At 47.9% G+C, this 12,242-nt stretch overlaps 1 non-coding gene across 1 annotated transcript; it reads left to right on the top strand.

Annotated features, from left to right (window-relative positions):
- The first annotated feature begins 2,513 nt into the window (after positions 1–2,513).
- TRNAG-GCC lies at positions 2,514–2,584 on the top strand. The gene has a single exon. It is a non-coding gene; the product is annotated as a tRNA-Gly (tRNA).
- The last annotated feature ends 9,658 nt before the right edge of the window (positions 2,585–12,242 follow it).

Genomic DNA, 12,242 nt, shown 5'->3' with positions numbered 1-12,242 from the left:
TGCTTTCATGTGTTATTTATCTGCACATCATTTTTCCTTCTAAATATTATTTGGTCAATACTAATAAAATATACATTACTGAGAAAAAGATAATCACTTCAAAAGATATAGTGAACACTGCTTTACTGTATTTTGTAACTGAAGTGTGTTTATTTCAATCATGGGGTTAAAATGAACAGGTAAAAGAGCACATAATTGAAAGAGGCAGCCTGTCAAGACTGCTATGGTTTTTACTGTTTAAACAAAGTAGTCTGGGGGAGTTCTAAAGAGAATTAAGCACACAAATTGCACAGCAAATTCATCATGAATTAACCACTTAACTCTGTAAGACTAATCTAAAGTCCACATGTCAGTGATAATATGGACAAAATCAAAATTTACCCTATTTACTCTATTTTTAAAAAAAATTACAGAATAACACAGAACAAAATTGTCATCTCAGGATCACATTGCAGGACCACTTCACAATGTTTAATAATTCAGTCTCATGATCCTCCTCAATTCTGAATCAGACAATAGCAGGTTACAGATGAGCAAATGGAGGCCCTGAGAAATTAATTAATTTGTTCAAAGGTGTACAAAGAATAAGTTTGTAAAAAGGTAATAATTTCCAAAGTGTCTGTCCTTGGGTAGTTGTAAATACAGGATCCAGATTTAAATGGATAAACAATTATGTTAAAACAATTTTAGAAAAAAACAGAGAGAGAGTACAAGGAAAGGAAACCAGATTGATTAAGAAAATGAAGCTCAATTTACAGACCAGAAAGTTTCAAAATAACCTAAGAATTGCTAAAAAATCAAGCTGAGGTACAAGGTAAAATATTTGAGATACAAATTTAAAAAAAAATAACAAAAGGGTCTTCAAGCTTCAATAAATACAAAGGGAACAAGAAAGAAAGCAGTAGGCAGTAAAGCAGGAACAGGGTAGAGATTCTTCTGCCCAGTCAATAAAAAAACCCAACAAAGCTGAGAGGAAAAGGGAATTGAAGAGTGGAGGTAAAATGTCATATAGGTTTATAAAAAAGAGAATTAAGATGATACAATGATTTCAAAAGGTGAAGAATTTTCTAGAAAAGGGAAATTAAATAGATACGATGTATCTAGATTTCAAAAAGGATGGCAATAGCAGTTTGTATGGGCAGGGATGGGATTTAGAGCTTGGAAATGGGAAGGCGGGGAGGGGGCATGACCAGTCCCAGATGACAGAATGAAGAACTAGGACCATGATGATACTGCAATAGAATTGCCACCAGGCAAGTGATAGGGATGGGGTTAAAATCCTGAGCAACATAGTCCCTTTCCCGCTTACTTGCCTCACCCTGTGGGTGGCAAACAGGATTAGAATCACACTACAGGGGGAAAAAAATACATATGGTCAGTGTACACTCCCACAGTGCTCCCAAACTGTAGGAACAGCAAGGCAAAAGACATTTGACAGGAAGGGCCTCAAAATGCTGAAAATAGGCAGGACACTGTATGCGAAGAGGAGTTGGAGTAAGGGCATGGCTTGGATACCATAACACAAAATGGCCCCAAAACACAAACCCAAAAGCCCTGACTTGGAGGTTCAGTGGCAAAATTCTTCATGCTGAAGGGGAAGACCAGGTTCAGATCCAACAACTACAACAATTTTCTCCTTCATTCCATTTTTCCATGGGGGGGACAAGTGGGAACAGGGAGAAGGCAGTGCCTGAAAGGAGGCTGTCAGGCGAAGAAGATGCACACTTATGATTCCTCATCAGGTGCATAATCCATTGCACCACTTGTCCTGGTGGCGTACGCACCCCGGAGCCACCTCTCCCCAAACTGCCTTTGACTGCACACCATTTCAGAATGTCTGACAGCTTTGGCCAAAGCAAGGGCTGAGAGTAGAGAGTCTGGGCAAAACACGGGGGTGGGCAGGTGAAAGGTCAGACCCCTGCCCAGCAAGGAGTGCATCCTCCCGGGACCTTGCCTGGAAGAAGCCTGGCAGGAGTAGAAGCTGCACAATCCTGGGCACTCATCAGGCACATCATCCATTGCACCACTAGTCCCAAGCTGTCAGGGCCCCGACTCCCCCATGGGAGTGCCAAGGCTTCCCTCTGCTCTCTTGCCCTTCTCTTTCCCTGGCATGCGAGGCCTGGTGGAGAGGCAAGCAGAAAGACAGTGCCAAGGTGCCCCCAGGAAATGGGACAGGCAAATCCATGAAGCCTTTGCACCGGGCCAAAGTCTGCTACCTGCGAGCAGCGGGACATCAAAACAAAGCTCTTTCTGCACGCTTTGCAGCAGCCCAGGATCTGATGTTGTGGCTGGCAAACAGGATAAGGGGCACACTACAGAAGGCAAGAGCTGACACATCAGCCTCCGACCGTGCGCCTGGGCAGGTGGGAGCGGGCAGGCACAGGGACCGGACCTTTGACAGCAAGGGCCTCAGAGTGCTGAGAGCAGGCAGGGCAGTATGTGGGGTAGGAGCAGGGGCATGCCTGGGTTAGCAGGCCAGGGACAGGGCAGAGGGGCACCACCCCTGCTGTGATGCATTGGTGGTTCAGTGGGAGAATTCTCGCTTGCCATGCGGGAGACCTGGGTTCAATTCCCAGCCAATGCAGGCATTTTCCTGCTTACTTGCCTTGCCCCGCCCCAGCTGTGGTGGCAGCCATTCAGAGACATCTAGCCCCCTGCTTCAAAGCACAGCACCCAGCTGGGTGCCAGGCTTCTCTTGTGACCCTGGAGCTTCGCCTTCCACAAGTTGTGGGTGGCCTCCGCCAGGCCTTGGACCTCACCTTCCCCTGGAGACTTCCCACACCCTCTTTTCAAGCCAGCCTTGGTAGCTGGGCCAAAGGACTGAGCAAAGACAGGCGATAGCACCTTCCATTGCAGAGGGCTGGCCTGCATCTTCTGAGGTGGCCGCTTCCAGCCTGGGCTTTGGCAGCAGGCCTTAGCTCTTCCTTCCCCCCAGTCAACCTGTCTCTGGGCAGCTGAAGAGCACGATCCTTTCTCTTTGGGACTGCAGAAAGTGTGCCACCCCACACAAAGCCCGAGAGCCCGTTTCCCTGCAGGGACAGCCACCACTCCCTGGACTGCCTTTGGCTGCCCATCATTTCAGAATGTCTGACAGCTTTGGCCAAAGCAAGGGCTGAGAGTAGAGAGTCTGGGCAAAACATGGGGAGAGCGGGTGAAAGGTCAGACCCCCGCCCAGCAAGGAGCGCATCCTCCTGGGACCTTGCCTGGAAGAAGCCTGGCAGGCATAGAAGCTGCACTCTCCTGGGCACTCATCAGGCGCATTATCCATTGCACCACTAGTTCCAAGCTGTCAGGGCCCTGACTCCCCCATGGGTTCAATTTCCAGTCAATGCAGGCTTTTTCCTGCTTGCTTGTCTTTCCCCAGCTGTGGTGGCTACTGTTCACAAACATCTTGGCCCCTCCTTCAAACCCAGCACCCAGCTGGGTGCCAGTCTTCTCTTTTGACCCTGGGTTTTGGCTTCCACAAGTTATGAAGAACTCCCAGACAGTGGTGGTGGGGTTCCATGCCCCGAGATTCCCTAGTGGAAAGCAGGTGCTTCATGCTGGAAGTGCCAGACCTGCAGATGGGCACAATGGCCAACCGTTCTCTCCTCATCGGCGACCCTGCCGACCCACTGCTGCTGTGTCTCATGTGCTCCTACACCAGGCATCTGGATCTTCTCCAGGCCCATTTGAACCACTGTTTGGGCTGGATCTGTGCCCTGGTGGAGTGCACCATTTGTTGTCTCATGGGACATTGGCGCACCCTCACTGCCCACCTTTATGTCACCGAGGACAACCTCTCCTGGGTCAACATCACAGCCTGCATGCTGCATAGCTTCTGTGAGTCCCAGGAGAGCTCATCTGTGAGGCCTTGGCAGAGGAGGCATGGCACACAGAGGATGCCTGTCAGTAGAAGCACCACCTGTAGCAGCAGTGGCAGCAGCCCCTTCCCCACTGTTGAGACCCCAGGAGAGCTGCGCTCCCACCAGCAGGATTCAGGGCACTCCCTGCTTGAGCTGAACTGCACCACCGCCAATGGACCACCCTCCCCCCTGACCACCGTCCAGCACCATGCTCACTGCAGACTTGTATCACAAGGACAAGTTTTTATTTTCATCACAGCAACCAGAGTACCCTTCCCTGCTCCTTCCCCAATGAAAAAGTCCCCCTCCCCCCTCAATAAACAGAGCCTCCCCGTGACCCAACCCACCCACCAGCAATAAATAAATCTTCTTCCCCATAAAAACTACATACATCATCCTTTGTGAACCATCCTGCCATGATGGGGCATGGGGTTGGGGCACATAGTGGGCAGAGCCTGGGAGCAGGCAGCCAGCATCATGGCTTCTGGCTGTTCCCCTACAGGTGTGGACACTGTGGCAAGTGCATCAGGAGGGTGGCTTTCCCAGGGATGACAGAAGCTGTTGGTCACCCGGCATGAGCAGCTCCCCCTCAGGGAGACAGTGGCCTGTGCCAGCATGCAGTCCTGGCCCCACTTCAGGTAGCTCTGGACCCATACTCACGGACCTGGGCACAGTCAGGGGGCCTAGGTGGTGCCAGACTTGAAGTGAAGTCCAGAGGAGGGGCTCCTGGCTCCTAGAGGCAGCGCAGGACTTCCTCCTCAGCCTAGATGGGAGTCTGCTTTTAGGCAGCAGGTGGCTGCCAGGGGACAGGGTGAGAGGTCAGGCAGCAGGTAGCATAAATGCAACTGCTGGGACCAGAATGATGTTCAGCACTCAGAAGTCACCATCCATGGCCTGCACTGCCCAGGCCACAATGGCATTTTGCTCCCATGGCAGGTCGAGCCACTTGTGCTCCAGGGCCAGGAATTCCTAGTATGCCCAGTTGCACATGTCCTCATGACTGATATCCTCCACCCTCCAGGCCCACAAGTCCTCCAGTGCTACCTCCAGCCACTGGAGGAGGAAAGTGAAGTCCTGTGTCCACCTCTCAAGAAGCCAGCACATCCACAGGGCCCCACCTATATGTGGCAGCATCCTTGTGGCCACATCCTGGCTGCACCAGAGGCTGTGTGCTTCCCGGCCTCAGATTAGGAGTTGGGCATGCATGAGTGCATGGTACCAGGTACCATGGTAACTTGACAGGGCAGGTGCAGGCCCAGGGAGCTGCTGGCTGAACCCCCCATCCCTGCTCACTCCCCTGAGGCCAATGGGCCCCTGTGTGCTGGCCACAGGCAGCTTGCCTCCCCTGCCCCATTCCCAGTCCAGGGCAGGCTAGGTCAGGTTCCTGGCAGCTCCTGCTGTTGTGGCTCCATGTGGTGGGCCAGTAGGGGGAGCTCCTGCATTGAGTTTCCCACCTTAATATGCCCATCCAACCTTCTGGACTCCCTGCATCTCTCCAGGGGTGCCTAAGCCTGGGCAGACCCGCTTTCAAGCCGCACTGCAGAGTCCGGGGGTAACGTGCGATTGCCACCACCCCAAGAAGGGACTGTCTAGGTCATGTGTCCTTGGGGAAACACAGGCCTAATAGTCCTATGCATACTCCACCCAATACAAGAACTTGGGGTACCTCCCCAAGTCGGGGGCCAAAAATAGTCTCCCTTAGTCTGCAGACCCAAGGGACCTCCTATGCCTAATTAAATCCACTCCTCAATAAGTCTCCTACAACAGTCACAAAGGAGAACTTTATTGCTCCTGACAAGATGAGGTAGAATATGGTAAGAGGTGGAGCACTATCAAGGGATTACCATTGAGCAAAACAATCTGGTTGAGGTAGCCATTTGATATGCAAATACATCACTGTGAGCTGACTAGCTCTCTAGAACCACTTGCAAGTATCATTCAGAGATGGTAGAGATCTGGCTCAGAGATTTCCAGAGAGAGAGTGTTTCAGATGGATCAGACTCTCTCCCTGTATCCTGATGCTTGTGCCAGGCTGGTAAAATGGCTTCTCCTCCTCTTCTTCTTGGACCAGTTCCTTATATAGCCTTTCTGACCACAGCAGCCCAGTCCAATAGAAGCCAGCAGTGTTGGCAACTATAGCCAAACAATTTAAAAAACATCTTTGGTTAACTGGGCAGATGAGCAGGGGCTTTTCCCTCCCCCCACTCAGGTGAACAGAGGGACTACACCTTAGGCACCAGGCTTTTGTCACATAGGCAGGGAGGAAAATCCCCCTCCCTTAGGAATTCAACCCCTGTATGTCAAGCTGGCAGGGGACAGATTCCTGGGGAGAGACACAGACAGTGGCATTTCTGCCACACTCCAGACCCTGCTCCCCCTAACCCTGCCTGCAGGTCAGCCACTCTCCTGTGCTGCTGCCAAATTTATGATGATACCCAGGCTTGGGAGGGTTCAGGGCTCCCAAATGCCTGGGACAAGAAGCTGGATCCACCCCCACAGAGGCCTCTCCATGGAGGTGCCCCACAGCCAACCCCATACCAGTTCTGCTCCTGCTGCATGCATTCTGGACAGTGTGCAAGGAACTATTTGTGTGGACTGAGAAGTGCCTGACCCACTATGCCCTGCTACTGCTGATTGCCATGGTGCCCCAGGTGTACCTACACATCTGACACAGGACCCTGAGCTTTGATGGTGCAGGGGGCAAGCCCAGGTTGCCCTGCAACCTCCACTGCCTCCTGGAGAGCTATCTGTGGCTGTGCAACACATCCCTGGCCCCCACAATTGAGGAGGACAGCACTACCAGCATCAGTGCATTCCTCAGTGTGTAAGAGGCCCATGCCCACCTAGCCATGGGGACACAGGCTTCTCAATAAAGTTTTGCACTGGGTCCTGGGATGCAAGGATGGAGTCCAGTTGCTTCATAAAGGGCATAGACATAAGGGAACTGCCAGACCAGAAACTATGGTCAGTCACAAAGCCTTGACCTTGTGCCCACAAAGCCTTGACCTTTATACAGCACTGGTATGCCAACCAGTCATGCCTGGACTTCCACATCCAGCCTGACAGTGCCTCATAGCTCTGGGCAGGCTGCTGGGGGTGTGCTGTGGACAAGTGGAATTGGGCCTGATGGCCAAAAGCTGCCTGAAGCTGGGCTTGAGGGCTGGCAGGCGTGGCCAGCAGTTGTAATGGTCTGCAGAATCCCATAGGCCTTGATGGTGCAGCCCTGGCAGTCACATAGCAGTGCACTGCCAGGAAGGCTGGCACAGCTAAGCTGCACCACACCCAGGGGGCATAGAGCCTTGAGTGCCCTCAGGCTCTCTGCATGTGTACCCAAGGGCTCAAACTTCCTGCAGACTTTCAAAGTCTCAGGCAGGGACTGCCATAAAGGCAGTACAGCCCTGAGGCAGAAGAGGCTTCCAACCTGGTTTCCTGGGGCTAGCTTCAGGCTGGCCCTTTAGTGGTAGGACTGACCAGGGAGCAAACTTGTTCCCAGGTCACGTCTATACCTGCAAAACTGCACAGTAACTAATTCCACTTAAATTTGCTATCTGCACTTGCAGGTAGCAAATTTAATTGTGATTAAGTGTTTTTACTGAACAGTAATCGTGTGCACATGTAGACATGCATGCATACTGGGCAGGTCTACACATGATGCTATGTCACTGTAGCAATGTGCTATAGCTCTTTAATTTCAATGAGCAAAAACCATGATGCTGCAGCTACATTGCTGTAGCAAAGCACTTCCTCATTATAGCATGCTGCTACAGCAATATAGCACCTAAAAATAACTGTGCATGGCTGGTAGGGTGCACTATGGACTGTTACAGAACCATCATTTAGTATTTCCAAAAGGAAGTACTAAATGATGGTGCAGTAACAGTGGCGCTGTACAGCCACTTGTAGACATGCCCACTGTGCAATAAACTAGGCTACTGTGCAGGAGGGCTATGCAAAGATTCAGTCCATGATTCAATTCCGTGGAGATTCATCCCAATTTGGTAGCTGAATCTCTGAATCCAATTCCAATCAGAGGACCCTTCAATCTCTCTGAATTGGATCGGAATCCTCCGAATCAATTTGGAGAGATGCAGAAAGATTCAGAAATTCAGACATAGACACAGATTTAAAAGTTTTTTCTACATACCTGTAGGTACCAGGTGGCTCATGAATACCACAATCCTGGAGTGTATAGAGTGTCCCACAGAAGCACGAGGGAAAGAGTGGAGTGTTCCCCAGCATGCTTGGCAGCAGACTCAGAAGTGGACCAGAAGCTCTTCTAATCCACCTCCGGGTCTTCTGGGGAGTGTGCCGGGGGGCCTCCCATGCCCCCCTGGCTTGGTGACTGGTGTCTCCTTGGTCTGGGGGGGCACTTAGGATCCCCCTGTGGCCAATTGCCAAGCTCGGGGCTGCAGGGGGGCCCCCTGTGTGCTCCTCAAAGGAGCCAGAAGTGGATTGGAAGTACTTCCGGGCCACTCTTGGATTCACTGCCAAGAACACAGGGTGCAGGGGCACCACCACAAGGTGGTGGATGTTCCATCTGCCACACCATTGCAGTGTTCGTGAGCCACACCTGGTATCTCGAGATATGTAGAAAAAACTTTTAAAGCTGTGTCTATGTCCAAAACGCTGATTCTCTGAATCAGCATCAAATCTTCAGATTTAGCTGAATCAAATCATGGACAGTGATCCGAATCAATGAATTGAAACACTGTCCCTGATTTGGCCCAAATCTGAATTGAATAGGGCCCATTTCATACACCTCTACTTGCAGTTAGGTATCTCATGTCAACATGCAAGGTCTGTGAGGTGCAAGTTACTCGGCTGTTGATACCTTTGGATATATTCCAAACTGTACCTGATTCATTTTATTATCAGATGCTGTGAGGGTGGAAAGAAAGGATTTCTTCATGTACCACATCCTGCCATCCCCCCCCCCCCACACACACACACCCCTCCTGTTGCACAAGTGGAGCCTCACACTGTGTCAACAAGAGATCAGCTTATGCCATCAGGACTGTCTTTGAAAGGAAAAGTGTTAGAAACTTACTTTAAAATAAAATTAGATTTCAGACTGACACTGAATTTCAAATACACCAATAGAGTGATACCAGAGGTAGGAGATAAGTTTTGAATACTGGAAGCTGAAGGGGAAGAGTTGCAGGCGACAGATTAATTCCAAAGGTTGTATCAGTGTGCACCTACCATGAACTCTGTAATATTCACTTAAACATTTTAGGAAAGCATAACAGTTTTGATAAGGTGTTTAAGCAGCTCTTTCTGGGCTCAGGCTTTTGTTGTTCACTGGAATTTTGCTACTTCTCTGCTTTAATTTTGCAGTGAATACTCTTTACCAATTATTGTAGAATTATTTTTTGAAAGTGTTTTTAAAACTGTATTTATCTAAAGGTGTTTTATTTTTTTTCTTTTATAGAGGTAAACATGCCCTTACTTATTGCAGCTGCAGTGTACACATGCACATGTGTGCATATTTAAAAACAATTAAAGTAATTTAATATTAACAAATTTACAAAAAAGTTCATCCCAATGTAACTCTTATCTTTAGAAAATGATTGACAGAAAGGTACAACAAACTATCAACTGTTCCGAAGATTCTACTAAGCAATCTACCATAGGAATGCTTTACAAAGTCATCATGAACCAAGTGCTCCACAGTGTTCCATATATTTTGAAACACGCCCAAAAACTAGAATAATTTTTTTTTATTCTTCTTTACTCTCTTAAAGGAATTATGGGTTTTGCACTTGCATAATGTTTAGCAAAATCCTGTATTCACAGTAGTGTGAAAACATATTTCTCTCGTAATGGAACTAGAAAGTCAAGACAGCCTAGTTCAAACCTTTATTTCCAAATAGAGATGACTGGCAACATCTATATGAGATGCTGACTAAACAGGTGTTACTGCACAAGTATTTAGTACCTGCATAACCAAGGACTAAATGATTGCACAGTAACCAGGATTATTGGGCAGTAGCATCCTGGCACAGTTGTCTAGTGATGCTTACTGTGCAGTTGCTTGTTACTACTGCACAGTAGCATTGCATCATGTCCGGCAATGCTACTGTGCAGTAGCAACAAGTTACTACGCAATAGTAATGAGCTACTTACAGTAAGAGTCTCGTGTAGACATGGCCAGTTCGTACTTGTACTCTTATATATCATGATACAAATCTCCCACCAGAGTGGAAAATCCAAAATGATCCAGAATCAGATAGCAAAGTCCTTACAGCAAGGAACACCATGTTAACACTGTAGTCGGGTTACCACACACTTTGTATGTGTGTATCCCATTAAAGGCACAAACAACTATGACAAGCAAACAGCTATGTTAAGACCTATATTTAAAAGTGAGGAAATGCCAAAGTTCTATTGAAAACATGTGTTCATACTTACACTTACAGCATTATATACCATACACTGTTCTACTTCAGGGTTTATTTTTCCTTAAATGCTTTGGAGCAGTGTTACACTCTAGCAAAAGATACCTACTGGTATGTTATGTTGTGTTCATTTAGGAAAGGGTGATGACAATCCACATTACCCAGAATTCATGACCACTTCTTACACAATATACCCAGTATAAACACTGTTTGTTGTTGACAGCTAAAATAGGCTACTGCAAATGATGATACAGTTTATTAAGTGGATTCATTTAGCTGTATCCACGCTGTGGTAAAGATTTTGTTTCACAATTAATTCTACAATGAAAACACTATTTATTTTCTATGCTGCTTTGTAAAGAAAATCACTAGAGTCTGGTTCCATTTCAGTGGCATAATCTGAACGTAAGGAAGTAGTGAACGTGGTAAGGGGATAAGATAAAGCAAACAGCTTCGACACTGGGGGCATGTCTACACAAGATATTTTCCTTGAGATTAGAGCTAATTACTGTGCAGTAAGCATCACCATCTTTACGCATAGATGCCTACTGCACAGCAATATGCTCTAATAATGAGTAAATTTTCTACCAACAAATGCAAGTAGCAAATTTACTCTTGATTACTTAACACACAGTAGCACAAATGTAGACACCTGAGTGGGAGCAAATGGGCTCCCATTCAGCCAGGCAGCAGGGGCCAAAGATTGCTCCCTGCCCCCAGGAGCTGCCTGCTGCCAGGGTAGGCTCTGCTCCAGATCCTGGGTGGGGACTATGTCCCCCTGACCCAGCACCAGCAAGCTCCCAGCCCCTTTTTCACAATCTGGGAGTAGGGGCTGGGAGATCCTTATCACAACTACAGAGCTTGGGCTGGAAGCTACTTGCTGACAGGGAGAGAAGGTCTCTCCCTGGGAGTTCCCTGCTTCTGGGACAGGGGGACATTGTCCCTGACCAGGATCTGGTGGCAAAGCCCACCCAGGCAGCAGGAAGCAATGTCCCAGCGCCTGGCAGTCCCTGAGCTAGCACCCAGGAGAAGCCTACAGCAAATCTGCTTCCACCTCCCTGAACATCTAGACACATGCCCAGAAAAGTTTAAACTAGAGTACTTTAAAGTAAACAGCTCCTAGATCATTTGCATGTGTAGATATGCTTTGGTAGTAGTAACGATGGGAAATCCAACGAGCCCCAGCACCTTACAGTAAAAATCCTGAAAGCAACTTATTTTCTAAAGTAATTATTCCATAGAAGAAAGTAAAAATATAAAATCAAACATGGTGGAAAGGTAACAGTTATAGACAACCAAGTTACCAAAAAAATGGAAGATCAAAACTTAACTTGAAAAACTATACACACAAAAGTGCAACTGTGTTTGCATCACACATCAGTTAGCTTCTCAAGCAAATAACCTAAATGTCTGTTTGCATACTCATTTATCTAATTTCCACATGCAATTTTAAAAACTGCACATACTGTATAATAAGTACAAGTATACTTTTTCATGTACAGTTTTGCAAGTACTTGTTAGGGATTCAATTTTAGAATGTGGCTCAACATCTTCGATATAGCATAAAAGTTAAGGCGGACCTTGTGCATTATTAAATGAAGACAATCCACTTGATAGCAAATTTAGTGTCATTAAGCCAAATTACAAGTGGAATAACTACAGTCTACATTTCACAGTTAGGGCGGCTAGGATCTGGAACCAACTTCTCTTGTGAAGGCTATGGGACCTGAACCTGTTCAGCCTCTCCTCATAGGGTTTGCCCTGCTGCCCTCTGATCATGTGAGGGGCCCTCCTTTGGACCCTCTTGATTCTGTTCACATCCCTCCTAAACTGCATCCAGTTCTGGGCGCTGCACTAGTCCAACTGCGGCCTGACCAGTGTCACATAGAGAGGAGTATACCTCCTCCGCTCGGGCCTGTAGGGGGGCTGTCAGGAAAGCTAAGGCAGACATAAAGCTAGGAATAGCGTCCAAGATCAAGCGTCCAAGATCAAGGATAAT

This window comes from Crocodylus porosus, unplaced genomic scaffold, assembly GCF_001723895.1.
Source record: "Crocodylus porosus isolate Cpor-Errol unplaced genomic scaffold, CroPor_comp1, whole genome shotgun sequence".
Lineage (NCBI taxonomy): Eukaryota > Metazoa > Chordata > Crocodylia > Crocodylidae > Crocodylus > Crocodylus porosus.
Note: the sequence above shows the minus strand (reverse complement) of the source record. Positions and strands in the feature narration are given on the sequence as shown.